We start from the raw sequence: 15462 nt of genomic DNA, 5'->3' as shown, positions 1-15462 counted from the left end.
GCTTCATTCTCTGTTGATCATCAGTAACTTGAGGTCTTTCTGTAGATTCTGAATGGCAGTGCTTACAGCTTCATATTGCAAAGCACTGGCAGCATATTTGCAGTATTTCTGAGCTCTCACAAAGTCCTCAGGGGTGAGGTGGGTATCTCCTTGGGAAACTGTACTGAAAGTGCAGGATCAATGGCTGGACTACTCTATAGAGTAGGTTGCATAGTATTCCTTGTTACACCCATGCTATGGGCACTTTTGCTGGTGTGTAGGCTAGGGCATGTGCACCCAGAGGAATCTGTATTCAACTATAGCTGTCTGATGGCATGCTGCCTGGGTCAACTGCTGAAGATGATGATGGCTGAGGTGTGTTGAGTGGGCAGAGATGCTACTACAGCATCTTCATTTTCTTCACCATCAATATCTTCCTCAATTGCAATAGAGCCTGCTTGAGGAGTCTCCTCATTCTTTAAGCAATTATGGATATATGTTGCCTTCCACCTTGCATACTTTCTGTGTTTCACATTTTCATCAGTGTTATGTTAAACATGGTTATGACATCTATTAAAAGACTTGCAGTATAGAAGAACTTGATCATGATTTTTGTGAAATAGCCCAGCACAATGTTCACTGTCTGCATATATAAACATTTTCCAAGAATAATTCCCCAAATGAGCAGAACCAACTGCTCCTTGGGTAATAGCTTCATTATCACCCCCACTGTTTCTTTTTGTTGTTGTGAAGAACCTGAGCCTGGATCAAGGCACAGCTATTTTAGACTAGGCCTCCATCTTGTAATTCAGGACTGACCAGACCCTGAACCCTAAGGCAAAAACTCCTGAAAGAAGAAAAATAAACTCCCCTGATAAACTCCCCTAGCAACAGCCATTCAGCAGATAGCAGGGAAATACCTGCTATCCAGGTGTCTTTTCAGGCAGTTAAGGTGATTGATAACATTCCAAATCCCTGCAGTTTGGCACATACACCCTAGCAGCTCAGGCCCTATGCTTTAGCCAATCATTTTAAAAAGCATCAACCCCAAAGCCATCCAACCACCTTTACTAGTCTATTCCCAACACTGGATTTACTAATCAATTTTAAGAGATGTTCTTTACATTCTCACAGAATGAGATGATTTGCTGAATGGTGCTATAATGTATAGAATGTCTCTGAAAACCCTGTATAAACCCTACAAAGGAAATGGGATGGATCCTCATCAGAAGAACACTGTGATGATTGGAGGAGTGGACCCTAGCTTGAGTTAGAACAATAAACCTCTTTGCTTTTGCATCATTGAAGTCTCTCATTGGGATAATTGTGTCCCATCCAAGACTGGTCTAACAGTTGTTATTGTTAAGATTTATTTATTTATTTGAAAGGCAGCTATAGAAAGGCAGAGAGATGGAAGGAGAGTTGGCCTCTGCCATCCTCTAGTTCACTCCCCAAATGGCTGCAATGGCCAGAGCTGTGCTGATCTGAAGCCAGGAGCCAGGAGATTCTTCCAGGTCTTCCACATGTGTGCAGGGGCCCAAGGACTTGGGCCATTTTTTCTGCTTCTTTCCCAGGCCAGAGCAGAGAGCTGAGTCAGAAGTGGAGCAGCTGGGACTTGAACTGGAGCACATATGGGATGCCATCACTGTAGGCCAGGGCTTTAACTTGCTGCACAACAGTGCCAGCCCCCCAACTGTTTCTTAAGAGCTCCTAACTGACCTGTTAATTTTGATAAAAATTTATGACACTCAGGAGTTTTATTATCAATATTCATTCTAGTTTGCATGGCATATAAATGACACCCTTGGTGAAATACATAATGATCAACAATGGCTGCCAACACCCACCCCTCAGATCAATTCTTGAGCAACTATTCAGTAATAGGCCACCACAGGGCCCTACTTGTCATGCTCCTGAGCCATCAGGTGATGCTGTATTTTTTTTTTTTTTTTACTTTTTTAAATTTTGACAAGTAGAGTTATAGACAGAGAGAGACAGAGAGAAAGGTCTTCCTTCTGTTGGTTCATCCCCTAAATGGCTGCTACGGCTGGCACTGTGCCAATCCAAAGCCAGGAGCTAGGTGCTTCCTCCTGCTCTCCCATGCGGGTGCAGGGCCCAAGCACTTGGGCCATCCTTCACTGCCTTCCCGGGCCACAGCAGAAAGCTGGACTGGAAGAGGAGCAACTGGGACAGAACCCAGGGTGCCAGAGCTGCAGGCAGAGGATTAGCCTAGTGAGCCGCGGCACTGTATGTTCTTAAACTGTGGGGAGAGTGGGGGCAGTGGAGCAAGCTCAGCCATCTCCACTCTAGCATATCACCACTTTCTCAAGCCTATACTTTTTTCAAGTACATATTACATTCTTACATTCACAGAAAAAGTTAAAACCAGACTGACTGTTGTAAAAATAATTCAGTGGTTATAGAAGTCTACTCATACAACATTTAAAATTGTTCAATAACATACTCTGTGATTTTAAAAAAAAGATTTATTTATGTATTTGAATTGCAGATTTACAGAGAGAGAGAGAGAGAGAGAGACATCTCTGCTGGTTCACTCCCCAAATGATCACAATTGCCAAGGCAGGGCTAGATTGAAGCCAGGAGCCAGGAACTTCATCCAGGTCTGCCACATGGGTACAGGGATTCAAGCATGAGAGCCATCCTCCACTGCTTTCTCAGGTTCATTAGCAGAAAGCTGGATCAAAGTGGAGCAGCCAGGATTCAAACCAGTACTCATATGGGATGCCAGTACTGTAGGCAGTAGCTTAACCCACTAAGCCACAGTGCCTGCCCCCAAATGATTTTTGGTTTCTGTATGATAGCCATACTAACTGGGGTGAGGAGAAATCTTATTGTGGTTTCTGTTAGCATTTCCCTGATGGCTAGTGATCCTGAACATTTTTTTCATGTGTCTGTTGGCCATTTGAATTTCTTCCTTGGAAAAATGCTTGTTAAAACTGCGTTTTAATATAACAGGAAAAATGGCTGTTGCCCATTTCTTGAACTGGATTGTTTGTTTTGTTGTTGAATTTGTTGAGCTCATTAGAGATTTTGGATATTTTTACTAATAGTTTGCGAATGTTTGCTTCCATTCTGTCAGTTGCTTCCTTTGTTGCAGTTCAGAAGCTTCTTAGCTTGATATAATCTCCTTTGACTATTTTTCCTTTTATTGCCTGTGCTTCAGGGGGTCTTTTTCCAAAATTTGCCTATGACAATGTCTTGCAGAGTTTCCCTGATATTTTCCCCTAGTAATCTAATGGTATCACATAGATTTAGATATTTGATCTAATTACAGCTAATTTTTGTACAAGTTGCAATGTGGGGATCTCTACACTGTGAAGAACAAATTTTTCCAGCACCATTTTTGAAGAGATTGTCCTTTCTCCAGAATTGCTTTAAATTTGTTTCTCACAAACTAATTGGTTTTAGATGTGTGGATTAATTTTCAGAGGTTCTATTCCTGTTTCATAGGTCTACATGTCTTTTGGCATGCCAACAACAAGCTCTTTTGATTATAACTGCCCTATAGAAGATCTTGAATTCTGGAATTGTGATGCCTCCAGCTATGCTTTTGTTAAGATTGCCTTGCATTTCATACCAATTTTGACATCATCTTTTTCCTAACTCTGAGAAGAATGTTGTTGGTATTTTGATTGAGATCACATTGAATCTGTAAATTGCTTTTGGGGGGCTGGCACTGTGGAATAGTAGGTTGAGCCTCTGTGGCATTGGCATCACATGGATGCCAGTTTGGGTCCCAGCTGCTCCTCTGATCCAGCTCTCTGCTCATGGCCTGGGAAGGCAGTAGAAGATGTCCCAAGTGCTTGGTCCCCTGTATCCATATGGGAGATGAGGAGGAAGCTTCTAGCTCCTGGGTTCAGATTAGCCCAGCACCAGCCATTACAGCATTTGGAGAATTAACCAATAGTTAGAAGGCATCACTTTCTGTCTCTCCCTCTCTCTATAACTGCCTCTCAAGTAAGTGATTATAAAAGTAAAATTAAAAATAATTTCTTTTGGCAGTATGGAAATTTTGATATTAGTTCTTCCAATTTATGACATGGGAGATTTTTATTTTTTGTGTGTTTTGTTCTATTTCTTTAATGTCTTGTAATTTTTCTTGTAAAGATCTTTCACACCCTTGACTAAATTTATTCCAACCATAAAAAATTTTATGGTTATCATGAATGGCACTGATCTGATAAGTTATTTTCCAGCCATAGCATTTTTGTGTGTATAATGGCTATTGATTTTTGTGTGTTGATTTTATATCTTACAACTTTACCAAGCTTTCTTATGAGTTTCAGTAATCTCTTGGTGGAGTCTTTTGGTTTCCCAATATTTAGGATTATATCATCTGCAAACAGATTACTGGACTTTATCCTTTCTAATTTGTTTTCCTTTTTCTTGCATTCTTGCCATGGCTAAAACTGTTAGTAGTGTATTGAACAGCAGTAGTGATGGAGAGAAACTTTGGTTTCAGATCTTAGTGGAAATGCTTCCATGATTTCCCATTCAATATGATGTTGGTTGAAGATTTGTCATATATTGCCTTGATTGTGTTAAGGAGTGTTCCTTCTATTCACAACTTGCTTAAGGTTTTTATAATGAAAGCTTGTTTTTTATCAAATACTTTCTCTTCATCTGTTGAGATCATCATGTGGTTTTTATTCTTTAGTTTGCTAGTGTCACATATCACATTTATTGATTTGCATATGCTGAACCATCCCTGCATACCAGGAGTACATTCCGCTTGGTCCAGGTAAATTATCTTTATGATCTGTTGTTGGATTTTATTAGCTAGTAATTTGTTGAGAATTTTTGCATCTGTGCTTATCAGAGCTATTGTTCTTTAATTCTCTTTCTCTACTGTATCATTTTCTGGTTTAGAAAATAAGGTGACACTGGCCAAATAGAAGGAGTTTGGGAATACGCTTCTCTTTCAATTGTTTTGAATAGCTTAAGAAGAATTGAAATTGATTCTGTTTTAAAAGTCTGGTAGATTAGCAGTGATGCTTTCTGGTCTTGGGCTTTTCTTTGGAGGGTTTTTGTTACTGATTCAATCTCTGTCTTGGTTTTTGGTTTGTTTAGGTTTTCTATATGTCTTCATGACTCAATTTTGTTATCTAGTATGTTTCTTGATTTCTTCTAGGTTTTCTGATTTGTTGATCATTGTATGTGATGCCCACATTCTATATTACAGTGCTAATCTAAGTTTTCAGTGTTCCACTTCCAAACCAGGTTCCTGCTTAATATCTCTGGGAATCATGGGGTAGTGGTTCAAATTCTTCAGTTCTTTTACCTAAGTGCAAGATCTACTACTTATTAGCGGACCTGAGAGCCTGGTCCAGCCATAGCTGTTGCAGACATTTAGAGAGTGAACCAACATATGGAAGACCTCTCTGCCTCTCTCTCCCCACCCACTTTCTGTGTGTTTCTCTGCCCTTTTTAAAATCATTTTTAAAGTTATTTGTTTATTTGAAAGTCACAGTTACAGAGAGAGAGAGAGAGAGAGAGAGACATAGAGAGATCTTCCATCATCTGGTTCACTCCCCTGGTGGCTCTAATGGTCAGTGTAGGGCCAGGTTGAAAACAGGAGCTTCTTCTGAGTCACCAATGGGGGTGGCAGGAGCCCAAGTACTTGGGCCATCTTCCACCTTTTATCAGACCATTAGCATAAAGCTAAATCAGAAGTGGAACAAGTGGGACTTGAACTGTTGCCTATATGGGATGCCAGTATAACAGATGGCAGCTTTGCATACTGCTGCAAAACACCAGCTCCCTCTCTGCCTTTCAAATAAACAGATCTTTAAAAAAGAAATGAAAATGTACTTAAGATAGTAAAAGTCATCATGATTGAGCACTGAGGAATCTATTGAAATGATTACATTTTAAAAGATTTATTTATATATTTGAAAGGCAGTGTTAGAGTGAGAAAGGGAGAGACTGATCTTCCTTCTGGTTTGTTCTCCTCCAAAATGGCTGCAATGACTGGGGCTAGACCAGGCTGATCTCATAATATAGGAGCTTCTTCCAGATATCACATGGGTTCAGGGGCCCAAGCATTTGGGCAATCCTTTGTGGCTTTCCCAGACACATAAGCAGGGAGCTGGATAAGTTTGGAGCATCAATATCTGTGACATCCTCCTTGCAGTACAAGAATATAGAACCCATCTGGCACAATTAACATCCTATTTATGGGCGGGCCAAGTATAACAGCTTCCAACTCTCAAGGTTTGGACTAGATGGGTTCTGAGGAATTGTGTTATAACAGATATAAATCCATAACTCTTGGTTTGAGCTTTTGTTAGCAGATAATGGCTGTGACTACTTTGGGTCTCTGGATTGTCACCAGTGAAGGCATCCAGATTAATAGTAATGAGATCAACAGTCAGCAGAATGGTGTCCAGCTGAACTTAAATGGTTTTTCTTTTTTATTGTTAGAATAGTGACCTCCTGCAGTACCCTGGCATCTGGACATAGATAGTAGACATTGGAAGCCGTCCCCTTTGCCAAATGGGGTATGCCAAGTTTTGGGTCCATCATTTATTAAGGAGGCCTTAGTAGCCATCCTCACATTTTACTGCTATATATCCATGGCCAAAGTCCTACTAGACATCAAGGTTTGTAGAATCACAGGCTCAAGGTGTGTAGGTGACTGTTTTTCCAGTATAGCACACTTAATAGCCATCTAATTTAATTTTACTGGCACATAGCAAGGTTCCAAGAGAGGTTATTTCTTGCGTCACAGCCCTTGAGAAGTAATGGATATCATAGATGATGCAAAGAATTTAGAAGGCGTATGAGCTCCACAAGTGAAGAAGTCACTGAGAGCACTAATGATAGTGCCTACATAATTTAATTTGACTGATTTAACACTTTTCATTGGAAGGGGGGCCATATAAGCTGGGCTGATTTGTAGCATCCATGACAATTAATTTTTTAAATGAGGTATGCATTGCACCAAAACCCAGGAAGGACTAAAAGGTATTAGCATTGTATGTTCTGCACAAGTGTGTCAAACAGTCTCATTCAGGGAGGAAGTCATCAATGTGATATATTCTGTGCTCCTGATAAAAGGTGGGTAGTTAAACTCTTTGCAAAAATTGTGTTTGATGGCAAAGTCAATGAGATGCTTGTGTATACCCTAGAAGAAGTGTCTTTCCAAAGTGAAGGCAAACTAGACTAAGGGGCTGTTGTAAAAGCCTTGAAAAACACATTTGCCACTTTTGTAATAGTTGACAGGTCATTTTTGTATTAAGAGGCATCAGATATGTTAATATTAGATATTAGATATAAAGTGTGGTAGACATAATCGATGGCATATAGCATTAAGATTTTAGTAATCTACCATGAGATGCCATTTACTTTTTTCCAGATCCAACAGGAACAATTGGGCTGCCAAGTGGGAACGAGCTGGAATAATCACCTTTTTGTTAATTAAGTCTAATGTAATAAATTTTAATGCATGAAGACATTGAGTTTCCTTTTATTATGTCATCTTAATTATTCTAGTTTGGGACCTGTGGAGTGTTATTTTCCCTAGTTAAGTTGTAGCTTAAAATTTTTATTTTAATAATTGCTGTGTTAGGCCTTCTCTCCCACCTGTGGGATTTTCTGAGTACATCTGACTATTGGAAAGTTAGGTGATACTATAGTTAAAATGAGATGTACCAAATAAATTATTTTTTCTTCTGATACATATTTTGGAACTTTTCTAAAATGGTATTGAGTACCCTGTTTAAATTTAGTGGGATCCCCTGGGTAAGACTGTTATTTGAGCCATATTACTGACTACACCTATGAAACTCTGTGAATAAATGCATCTAGAACCTGGAAAAGTTGATGTCTTATGCTGATTCTTATATCAATGTCTCTATCTTTTTTAATTAAATAATTTAAAAATAAATTTTAGATGTCTAAAAAGATGAATTTATATATTTTTCAGAAATTTACACCTATATGAACTATAATTTATACATTTTACATTTTCCTTCTTTAGGTTTTTAATAAGATTTATTAGGGCTGGCTCTGTGGTGTGGGCAGAGGCCCACATACTTGGGCCATCTTTTGCTGCTATTTTCCCAGGTTCAATAGCAGGGAGCTGGATCAGGAGTGGAGAGATTGGGACACAAACTGGCACAAATATGGAATGCCATTCTCATCTAGTAAAACTTGATCAGACAACACTGATTGTTTCTAGTAGTGATATTTCTATTAGTGATAGTAGCTCAAGCTTGACCTCAAATTTAGTCCTTGTCAGATCCTGAATTAGTTTCACTCTGTGATCATCACTCTTTTTTTCTTAGGGACTATATTTTTCATTATTGATTCAGTAAAATCAAGTATTAGAGATCCTATTTCTAAGTGCTTGAAATTATAAATGTTGGTCATTACTCAGAAGGTGTATATAGGGTTTGGACCCATGGCTCACTTGGTTAATTCTGCACCTACAGTGCCAGCATCCCATATCAGCACTGGGTTCTAATCCTAGTTGCCCCTCTTCCAGTCCAGTTCTCTGCTGTAGCCCAGGAGGGTGGTGGAGGATGGCCAAGTGCTTGGTCCCCTGCACCCGCATGGGAGACCACGAAGAAGCACCTGGCTCCTGGCTTTGGATTAGCACAGTGCTGGAAATAGCGGCCATTTGGAGAGTGAACCAACAGAAGAAATATCTTTCTCTCTGTTCTCTCTCTCACTATAACTCTACCTGTCAAATAAAAAAAAAAAAAGGTATTTAAAAACCAGTGAGAGGAAATGAGTTGTAAAAGATCAATCAACAACAGTTGAGTGTTGCATGCTGCCTTCCCACTTTCTTCTCAGGAATCCCCGCAGAATTCACAACCGTAATTCTAAAATCAGCAACTCCTGCTGTCAGAAGTGTGTGCCTACCACTATAGGGAGCAATAATTTTTAGTAAGGACAAGGCAATCCACTATTTCATTATACTATTCTTGTTTGATGCCTACAACTTCATTTTCTGTTTACATTGTATGATGCTGGGAACTAAGCAATAATTTTCTTCTGGGTCTGAGATGAAGCTAAATAAGATAGAAGTTCAAAACTGAGGTCCCTCAATTTGTAGAATGAAGTCACTGAAAGGCAATTACCAGATCAATGATGGTATAGGCATTTGAATAGCACAATTAATACACTATCTATAGAAAAAATGATCAATAGCTGTGGGCCAACAGTCAATGGCCCATGAGACCATCACACAAACCCTCAAGAGTTTGACTATAATTTCATGCCAACTCTCATTTAGACAAGAAGAGAAGTAAAAGCAGGAGCTCCATGACACCCTAATATTTTTCTCCTGCCTAATTTGTGGCAGCAACCACTACTTAAGTGCAGGTGTTTTTTGTTTTTTTTTTAAATATAGCTTTGTTAAAAATATACAGATAATTGGCCGACGCCGTGGCTCAATAGGCTAATCCTCCACCTTGCGGTGCTGGCACACCGGGTTCTAGTCCTGGTCGGGGCACCGGATTCTGTCCTGGTTGCCCCTCTTCCAGGCCAGCTCTCTGCTGTGGTCCGGGAGTGCAGTGGAGGATGGCCCAAGTGCTTGGGCCCTGCACCCCATGGGAGAGCAGGATAAGCACCTGGCTCCTGCCTTCGGATCAGCGCGGTGCACCGGCCGCAGCGGCCATTGGAGGGTGAACCAATGGCAAAGGAAGACCTTTCTCTCTCTCTCTCTCTCTCTCTCACTGTCCACTCTGCCTGTCAAAAAAAAAAAAGAAAGAAAGAAAGAAAATATACAGATAACTGGATGTGATGGGTAGATGAATTTCAGGATGTTTTGGGTAAAGAATTACTAGATAGTGCATTTTTAAATATTCACAAAGATTTTACAAGGCTTTCATGCTGTTTTCCAGCAATATTAATCCACCAAATTATTACTATTTTACTGTGAAATATGATCCATTGATGGTCCACAAATTGTTTTACTAGGTAAGATCAAGCATCATTTTAAAGGATTAAAAATGATTTATTCAGGGATATTATTTTCTTCTTTAAATGCTAAAGTTAAAAAGAGTCCTTGGAGGGTTTTTCTAAAAACCTGTAGAAGTATTTGAGGGTTTTAGAAACCACAATTTAATTATGAGAATTGAAAAAAAAAATACTATATTTAATGACAATTTCCAAAAATTCTTTCCACATTTTAATTTCTCCACTTATAGTATGTTTCTTTCAAATGTATTTGCCAAGCCAGGAATTAATGAGGAATTGGAATATTATGTGAGCACTTCATGTGGTTACACATGTTTTTAGGTATGCCCACTGTATCCTAAGAGGTTGATTTTCCAGCAGTTTTCTTCCTAATGGAGGTGTGCACTGTTTCACAGGGAAGGTAGCTTCATCTGCCCATGCTGTCAACAGGGAAAGATGATGGAAAGTCTCCTTTGTTGTCCTTCTCAGCATATGCCATTGCAATCACTCCCACCATCTTTAGAGAATTTCTGGTCCTGAAGCTGTCCCCATATTGCTCAAGAACTGTGTGGTTGGTTTCTATGTCTGTGAATGTTAGTGTGGGGGTAAAAGGAACTTTGTAGAGAAGGACCGGTTCCGGTCTCTTGGTGGCATAGGTGCAGTTGTAGATCGGAGACATTATAATTTCTCATTCAGGTACACCCTTATAGACCTTGGCTGGTTCAAGAAAGGATACCAGTGGTAGATCCTCAGTTCCAAAGCCATAGAAGGGATGAATAATGTTGGATTTTCAAGCTTTTTTTTTTTTTTTTTGTCAGATGATGAGGGACTAGCGCTGTGGCTCAGCAGGTTAATGCCCTGGCCTGAAGTGCCAGCATCCCATATGGGCACCGGTTCTAATCCCGGCTGCTCCTCTTCTGATCCAGCTCTCTGCTATGGCCTGGGATAGCAGTAGAAGATAGCCCAAGTCTTTGGGCCCCTGCACCCACATGGGAGACCCAGAAGAAGCTCCTGGCTCTTGGCTTCAGATTGGCACAGCTCCTTTGCAGCCATCTAGGAAGTGAACCCATGGATGAAAGACCTCTCTCTCTGTCTCTACCTCTCTCTGTAACTCTGCCTGTCAAATAAATAAAAATAAATCTTTTTTTAAAAAAAGATGATGTGTCTGATAGAAGTCCAGTAGATCTCTAGGTATACAGAAAGGGGTTCTAAAATTTCTGTAGACAACTGGCCTCATACAAGATGGCCATGGGCTGGAGATGGGTGTTCAGACCATTTGAGCTGAATTGTATATGAGCTGAATGTAGGTTGCACCTCTGTCACTGTTTACTCATCTCTAAGATGAGCGTAGCAGCAATACTAATGAAATATCCTTACTGTGAGATGTGTGCAGGCTGACTTACACTGTGTTGCAATTGCATTTATGGGGTTTCTGGTGTATCTTCTTTAAATGAAGTTTCTGGTATCCTACACTGTATAGCCTGTCCAGTGCTACTCATTTGAGGTTACTGAACTTACACAATACCTAGTTTCTGGGAACATGGAAGTTTGGGTACTGGGGGACAATCCCATTTCCTTTGGAAGTTAGTAATTGTTATGGTATTTGAAGAAGGGAGCTCCACACATAGAAATCTTTTCTAACAGAATACAACTTAATGCTCTCTGAGACAACACCTCAAGGCTCAGAGCAGAGACAAGAGTCATTGAAATGTAAAGATCCTAGTTGCATGGTCCAAGCAGTTATGGATCATACTGACCAGAGTGAGCAAGATATACTTGATATTACCTTACCTCATCCATTATTTTCAAGACTTGGTGGTAATAGAAGTTCTGGACCAGCATTCAAAAGAGAGGCATGAATGGATTAGAAGACAGTGGTCTTAAGGATGTAGCCTGGGGTGGAGGGATAACCTCTCATATCTGAGAGTCACCACCTGCACTGCTTCCTACCACATGCGCATTACTTCATTCCACTACCAGGATCTCTAGAAATGGAGGTCTGTGAAACCTAGTCTGTCATATACTTGGTACCTGGGCTATGCTGCTGCCCCCTGTATTCTAATAGTCCTTCCTGGTAGCTCAAAGAAGTTTTGCTAGGATCTCTGTAAAAAAATGAAACAAATTGTATTTCAGGAGAAAAGTGGTTTGAGTAATGTCACATGATTTGTAAATACCCGGCACCCTAACTTCTGTCTAATGTTCTCTATCTTGCCACACTTAATTAAAAAACATTTATTTTTCAGATCCATTTCAGAAATTATCACCAGTTCAAATAATACTGCTTTAGAAAACTTCCCTGAGCATGTCTTCCCTTTTGTTCCTAATGCTGTTTGGAGTGTGACTTCAAAAAGCATATCCGGAGGCCAGTGCTGTGGCACAGTGGGTTAATGCCCTGGCCTGAAGCACCCACATCCCATATGGGCATGGGTTCAAGACTTGGCTGCTCCATTTCTGATCCAGCTATGGCCTGGGAAAGCAGTAGAAGATGGCTCAAGTCCTTGGGTCCCTGCACCCATGTAGGAGACCCAGAAGAAGCTCCTGGCTTCAGATTGGTGCAGCTCCAGCCATTGCAGCCATTTGTAGAGTGAGCCATTGGATGGAAGACCTCTCTCTCTCTCTCTCTCTCTCTGTCTGTCTCTCCTCTCTTTGTGTAACTTTGACTTTCAAATAAATAAATAAATCTTTTAAAAAAAAACAAAAAGCATATCATAAAATTTTTCCCCCTTTCAGTAATTTATTCTTGAACAATATACAGTATACATGCAGCAACAGAAAATTACTGTGAACCTTTATCCTGCTTTCTGAAATAGTAAAATTATATTAAATCAGATTCATGTGATAATAAGCTTCTTAAAATACAAACCAAAAGAACACAATGACCATATATAAGCCGAAATGTGAAGAACAACCTTATGGTCTTCAGATAATTTATTTGTGTGAATCTCAGGACTTTTTTTTTTTTTTTTTTTTTTTTTTTTTAGTATCAGCAGCTTTTCTAAGGTCTAATTGATAGGCAAAATTGTGTTTATAGGAGCTTTTTTCTAAGTTTTTTAAAAATTTATTTGAAAGTATTGTATATAGAGGAGAGACCCAGAGAGATCTTCCTTCTGCTTGTTCACATCACAGATGGCCGCATTAAGCAGGGCTGGGACAGAATGAGGCCAGGAACCAAGATCTTCTTCTGGGTCTCCCACATTGGTAGCATTTGCCCAAGTACTTGGATCATCTTCCATTGCTTTTCTCAGGCCAACAGCAGGAAGCTGGATCAAAAGCAGAACAGCCAGAACATGAACCAGTGCCCACATGGGGTGCTTGCATTGCAGATGGCAGGTTTTCTTGCTATGTGACAATGCTGGGCCTGTTTTATGGGAACTTCTAAATGAAATTTTGAAGTTGTATGCATTGTAGTTTGCATGTAATTCAACTTTCTGCCATACTTACTTGTATGTATCAGCATTTGATGTAGGACAAATCAGAAAACACAATGGCTTAGCAAATAGCCATTTGATTTGCAGTTCTGACTGTGTTATGGGCTTCACTCAGCTGGACAATTCCTATGATTAGTCTGAGAGCAGAAATGAGAGTTTGATCATTGGGGGAACTGATTGAAACTTCACTTAAGTGTCTTGGGTTTGTGGTGAATCTTGGCTACACACCATCTCTTCAACAGGAAGGTTTTTCAGAAGATAACTGTCAGAAAAAGAAAACCTGAGAAGGCAAATACTTTACAAATTGTCTATTTCTGGGGCTGGTGCTGTGGCATAGCAGGTAAAGCCACCACCTGCAGTGCCAGCTTCCCATATGGGTGCCAGTTTGAGACTCGGTTGCTCCACTTCTGATCTAGCTCTTTACTACAGCCTGGGAAAGCAGTAGAAGATGGCCCAAGTCCTTGGGCCCCTGCCCCCATGTGGAAGACCTGGAAGAAGCTCCTGGCTCCTATCTTCGGATCTACACAGCTCCAGACATTGCAGCCATCTGGGGAGTGAACCTGCGGTTCAAAGACCTCTCTTTCTCCCTCTCTCTCTCTGATTCTCCTTCTCTCTCTGTGTAACTCTTTCAAATAAATAAATCTTAACAAATTGTCTATTTCTATCATATTTATTGGTATCTCATGGGGGTAAATCAAGTGAAATGGTGAAATTCAGGGTCTTTTTTTAAAGATTTATTTGAAAGAGTTACACACAGAGAGAGGGAGAGGCAGAGAGAGAGAGAGAGGTCTTCCATCCACTGGTTCACTCCCCAGTTGGCTGCAATGGCCAGAGTTGGCCAATCCAAAGACAGGAGCCAGGAGCTTCTTCTGGGTCTCCCACATAAGTTCAGGGCTCCAAGGACTTGGGACATCTTCTATTGCTTTCCCAGGCCATAGCAGAAAGCTGGATCAGAAGTGGAGTAGCTGGGAATCAAACAAGTGCCCATATGGGATGCCAGTGCTGCAGGCGGCAGCTTTACCTGCTAGGCCACAGTGCCAGCCCCAATCCAGGGTTTTGTGAAGGGATGAAGTACAGGGAAAGGTGCTATTTGGAATCACTACTGGTAAAGTGCACTGCATTAGATACACATTATGTGTATTTGTTAATTTTCTTTAGTATAAACTTAATAACAATGTAATGTTTATCTCTTTGATAACTTCATTTATTTGAACACTCAAAGTTTCTTTTTACTTTTACATTATTATTTTACAAAATTTGTAGATAATGCTTTTGTTAAACCAGTGATAACTTCTGTTTAATCTCTGCCACTTAATATAGGTGGGTGCATTTTCCTATATATTTCAACTTTTACAGGTTTATTCCTCCACAGTGAAGCTGATGTTTTCTTGGTTAATGTGTTTATTATTCTTTATTCATTCTATCATATTCTTTTTTTCCCCACTGTTCAGTTCAGAAGGAAACCAGAGGTTTTGTTTTTGTTTTTGTTTTAAGATTTCATTTATTTACTTGAAAGAGTTGCAGAGAGAGAGAAAAAGTCCTCCATCTGCTGGCTCACCCTCCAAATTATTGCAAAGGCTGGAGCTGAGCCAATCCAAAGCCAAGACCCAACAGCTGCTGGGTCTCCTATGCAGATGCAGTGGCCCAAGGACTTGGACCATGTTCCACTGCTTTCTTAGGACATAGCAGAGAGCTAAATTGTATGTTGAGCAGGGATATTGTATTGCAGACATCCCCAGGTTCTCTTTTTGGGCAAATAATTGCATTGCTTTCACTTTAATTATGTATAATGTTCTTTCAAATGTTTATCATTTGAATGTTTTGGGCAAGTAATTCTATTGCTTTCACTTTAATTATGTATAATGTTATTTCAATTGTTTATCAGTAGAAAAATCATAGACAAGGGCAAAAGCTAATTTGTATTCTTTGTCTTACTTGTATTTTCTCTCTTACTTAAAAATATTTATTAGCTTGATAAAGAAGTTGATGGACTGAGATAGAGAGCTTTGACACATTAATTCACTTCCTAGATAACCATACAGAGTTGGAGTAGAACTGAAGCCAGGATTGAGGAATGGAATCTAGGCCTCCTTCATTGGTGACATCACCACTGCTTCCCCAGGTCTGC

General features: G+C 40.0%; 1 protein-coding gene and 1 pseudogene across 1 annotated transcript in view; one reads left to right on the top strand and one right to left on the bottom strand.

Annotated features, from left to right (window-relative positions):
* LOC133755344 (zinc finger protein 271-like) overlaps window positions 1–15462 on the top strand; it is a 45837-nt gene that overhangs the window by 19664 nt on the left and 10711 nt on the right. The window lies entirely within an intron of this gene.
* LOC133755179 (vacuolar protein sorting-associated protein VTA1 homolog) lies at window positions 4–3341 on the bottom strand (annotated as a pseudogene).

The sequence above is a fragment of the Lepus europaeus genome, unplaced genomic scaffold, assembly GCF_033115175.1.
Source record: "Lepus europaeus isolate LE1 unplaced genomic scaffold, mLepTim1.pri SCAFFOLD_3_1, whole genome shotgun sequence".
Taxonomy (NCBI): Eukaryota; Metazoa; Chordata; class Mammalia; order Lagomorpha; family Leporidae; genus Lepus; species Lepus europaeus.
This window is presented reverse-complemented; position numbering and strand designations above follow the sequence as displayed.